The sequence below is a fragment of the Ornithorhynchus anatinus genome, unplaced genomic scaffold (assembly GCF_004115215.2).
Source record: "Ornithorhynchus anatinus isolate Pmale09 unplaced genomic scaffold, mOrnAna1.pri.v4 scaffold_344_arrow_ctg1, whole genome shotgun sequence".
Lineage (NCBI taxonomy): Eukaryota > Metazoa > Chordata > Mammalia > Monotremata > Ornithorhynchidae > Ornithorhynchus > Ornithorhynchus anatinus.
In genome coordinates, this window is record NW_024396779.1 from 126,126 (window position 1) to 130,864 (window position 4,739).

Sequence of the window (4,739 nt, forward strand, 5' to 3'; positions counted from 1 at the left end):
CTCTTTCCACTGAGCCAGGCTGCTTCTCGGAGTGGGTAATCAGTGGGTCAGTCCATCATACAATTACCCATTCTTACTGAGTACTTACTCTGTGCAGAGCACTGTAATAATAATAATTATGATTATAATAATGATAATTATGGTATTTGTTAAGCCCTTACTATGTGCCAAAAACTGTTCTAAGCACTGGGGTAGCTACAAAGTAATCAAGTTGTCCCACGTGGGGCTCACTGACTTAATCCCCATTTTACAGATGCAGTAACAGAGAAGTTAAGTGGCTTGCCCAAGGTCACACAGCAGAAAAGTGGTGGAGCTGGGCTTAGAACCCACTTCCTCTGACTCCCAAGCCTGTATTCTGTCCACTAAGCCACGCTGCTTCTCTAAGAATAATAGTGGCATTTGTTAAGTGTTTACTATGTGCCATGCACTGTAGTAAGCACTGGAGTGGTTATAAGCAAATCGGGTTGGACACAGTCCCTGTCCCACATCGGGTTTGCAGTCTCAGGCCTCATTTTACAGATGAAGTCACTGAGGCCCAGGGAAGTTAAATGACGTGTCCAAGGTCACACAGCAGACCAGTGGCGGAGTCGGAAGTAGAACCCATGACCTTCTGACACCCAGGCCCATGCTCTAGCCACTGCACCATAAGTGCTTGGAGAGAACAATGTAACAATGTAACAGACACATTCACTGCCCATAACGAGCTTATAGTCTAGGGGGGAAGTCAGGCATTAATATAAATAAATAAACTACAGATATGTACATAAGTGCTGTGGGGCTGGGAGAAGGGATGAACAAGGGAGCAAGTCAGGGTGACAAAGAAGGAAGTGGGAGAAGAGGAAAGGAGGGCTTAGTCAGGAAAGGCATCTTAGAGATGGGCCTTCAATAAGGCTTTGAAGCAGGGAGAGTCATTGTCAGTCAGATATGAAGAGGAAGGGCATTCCAGGCCAGAAGCAGGATGTGGGCTAGGGGTCGGCGGCAAGAGAGATGAGATCGAGGTACATCGAGAAGGTTGGCATTAGAGAAGTGAAGGTGGTGGGCTAGGTAGTAGTAGGAGAGTAACAGAGATAAGGAAAGAGGGGACAAGGTGATTGAGTGCTTTAAAACCAATGGTAAGGAGTTTCTTTTTGGATTCAGATGTAAGATGGGCTAACACTGGAGATTCCTGAAGAGAGGGGAAATGGGACCTGAATGTTTTGTAGAAAATGATCCGCACAGCAGAGTGAAGGGTGGACTGGAGTGGAGAGAGATAGGAGGCAGGGAGGTCAGCAAGGAGGGTTGATGCAGTAATCCAAGTGGGGATAGGATAGATGATTGGATTCATGTGGGTAGCTGTTTAGATGGAGAGGAAAGGGTGGATTTTAGCAGTGCTGTGAAGGTTGATCTGACAGGATTTAGTGATGGATTGAATCTTTGGATTGAATGAGAGAGAGGAATCAAGGATAATGCCAAGGTGAGACCTTGTGAGACCAGATGGATGGTGGTGCCATGTAATGTGATGGGAAAGTCACCGGGAGGACAGGGTTTGGGTGGGAAGATAAGAAGTTCTGTTTTAGATGTGTTAAGTTTGAGGTGACGGGTGGACATCCAAATAGATGTCTTGAAGACGGGAGAAAATGTGAGACTGCAGAGAGGGAGAGAGATCAGGGCTGAAGATGTAGATGTGGGTACCATCTGCATACAGGGCTTAGTTGAAGCCATAGGAGCAAATGAATTCTGCAAGACAGTGGGTGTAGACAGTGAATAGAAGAGGACTCAGAATTGAACTTTGACAGACCACCCACAGGAAGGGGGCAGGAGGCAGAGAAATAACCCGTGAAAGAGACTGAGAATAAGCCACCAGAGAGATAGGAGGAGAACCAGAACAGTGTCTGTGAAGCCAAAGTTGGATAATGTTTCCAGGAGAAAGGGGTGGTTGACAGTGTTGAAGGCAGATGAGTGGTCGAGGAGGATTAGGATGGAGGAGAGAATGTTGGATTTGGCAAGAAGCGCTTGGGAGAGTGCAGTATAACAATATAATGGACACATACTCTTCACACAATGAGAGTGTGATTTTAGTAGTGTTTTGAAAGCCCAGAATGTGGTGGTCTGCTGTATATCAGTCAGTCAATGAATCAACGGCATTCTTTGAGTGCTTACTGAGTGCAGAGCACTGTACTAGTATTAGAGAAGCAGCATGGCTCAACGGAAAGAGCCCGGGCTTGGGAGTCAGAGGTCTTGGGTTCGAATCCAGGCTCTGCCACTTGTCAGCTGTGTGATTGTGGGCATGTCACTTCACTTCTCTGTGCCTCAGTTACCTCATCTGTAAAATGGGGATTAACTGGGAGCCTCACGTGGGACAACCTGATTATCCTGTATCTACCCCAGTGCTTAGAACAGTGCTTGGCACACAGTAAGCACTTAACAAATGCCAACATTGTTATTATTGTTATTATTATTACTAAGTGCTTGGGAGAATAGAATACAACAGAGTTGGTAGATATGTATAAGAAAGGGGAAGGGGTTTCAGTCTAGAAGGAGGATGTGGGCAACGGACATGTGGAGGTGGATAATAGTTTCTGTTGAATGCTTACTATGTGCCAAGCACTGTACTAAGTGCTGGGGTAGATACAAGATAATCAGGTCCCACAGGAGGCGAAGAGTCTAAGTAAGAGGGAGGACAGGTATTGAATCACCATTTTGCAGATGAGGGAACTGAGGCACAGAAAAAGTTCAGTGATTTGTCCAAGATCACACAGCAGACAAGTGGCAGAGCCAGGATTAGAAACCAAGTCAATTGACTCTGAGGCTGATGCTCTTTCCACTATCATCGAAATCAATCAAGTGTATTTACTGAGCACTCCTGTGTGCAGAGTACTGTACTAAGCACTTGGGAGAATAAAGTATAACCGAGTTGGTAGACACATTCCCAGCCCACAGTGAGCTTAGTCAAGAAGGGGAGACAGACATAACAAAGGTCATTATGGGCAGGAAATACCTTTGCTAATTCTATGGAAGTCTACTCTCCCAAGCACTTAGTATAGCACTCTGTATATAGTAAGTGGTCATAAATACCATTGATTGATTTACAACTACATAAGTTTTGTGGGGTTGAGGGAGGTGTGAATAAGTGAAAATCGAAAGAGTGGGAGAAGAGGAAATGAGGGCTTAGTCAGGGAAGGCTTTGTAGAGGAGATGTGCCTTCAATGTGGCTTTGAAGGTAGGAAAAGTAATAGTCTGTCAGATATGAAGGGGGGTGGGGGCGGGGCACATTCCAGGACAGAGGCAGGACATGGATGAGGGGTCAGCAGTGAGACTAGAATGAGGTACAGCGAGTAGGCTGACATTAGAGGACCATAGTGAGTGGTCTGGAAGAAGAGCAGCCAAGTGAACTAGAAGGGGGACAAGGGATTGAGTGATTTAAAGCCAATGGTAAGGAGTTTGTTTGATGTGGAGGTAGATGGGCAACCCATGGACTAATTGGTTTTTAGTAAAATGATCCAGGCAGCAGAGTAGAGTACAGCCTGGAGTGGGGAGAGACAGAAGGTAGGGAGGGTCAGCCGAGGGAGGCTGAGACAGTAATCAAGGCGGGATAGGAGAAGGGCTTGGATTAAATTGGGTAGCAATTTGGATGGAAAAAGTCACGCTGCTTCCCTACTCCTATCGGTAACAACACGTAGTTGCAGTAATGAGGCCCATACTTACCAAGGGTGTGAGAAAACACTGTGGGGAGCAGAGACAAGTGCTCAGGGAATATGTGTCTCTCAGTACTGACGTATGAACTTCTGAGAACTCTGAAAGATTGCTGCATCTTTCCCCTAGCTTTAGGTGAGACTGTTTTCTCTACACTTAACTAATTCCCAGGAAAGAAGCCTCCCTGTCACTCCCTCCCCTGACCGTCCCAAGTCCTCAAAGCTTTACTGTCAGAGCTGGGTCTAAGGGGTCCCAAAGGTTAGAGTTGGGGTCCACCTGCTCCTGGCTTCTTTTTGTAACACAAGGACACTGGTGCATTCTCTTTGCCTCCCACCTCTCTGCAGTGGTGCCATGTTCCTGACAGTGACAGGCTAATCGCAGTTCTGCAGGGAGATGAGCTCATGGAATCCTGTCCTATAACTGCGGCCCTCCCAGCCCCCTGCCCAGTTCCTGTTCGCCTGACCCAGGTCAGCCGTAGAAGCCATCCTGGTGAGTGTTCTCCTTTCATTAGTGGTATTTGTTCATCCATCGTTCGTATCTATTGAATGCTTACAGTGTAATAATAATAACTGTGGTATTTGTTAAGCACTCGCTATATGCTAGGCAATGTAGTAAGCCCTGGGGTAGATATAAGCAAATTGGATTGTATTCCACATAGGGCTCTCAGTTTTAATCCTCATCTTATAGATGAGGGAACCGAGGCCCAGAGAAGTGAAGTGACTTACCCAAGGTCACCCAGAAGATAAATGGGTACAGATACATTAACTGAGGCACAGAGAAGTGACTTGCCCAAGGTCACACAGCAGACTAGTGGCAGATCCTGGATTAGAACCGAGGTCATCTGACTCTCAGGCCTGTCCTTTATTCACTAGCCATGTTGTTTCTCCTTCAAACTCTGAAGCTGGAAGGGGAGAGAGGAAACAGAGATCTGGATTTAGTCGTTTGGGTGTTGGAACATATCTGAGACCCTGAAAATATTCCCCATTTGAGGGGATGCTTTTCTTTGACATGTGAGAACTCTGAAACAGCCTTGAATGCAGAATACTGATCTCTGAGGCAATCCATCA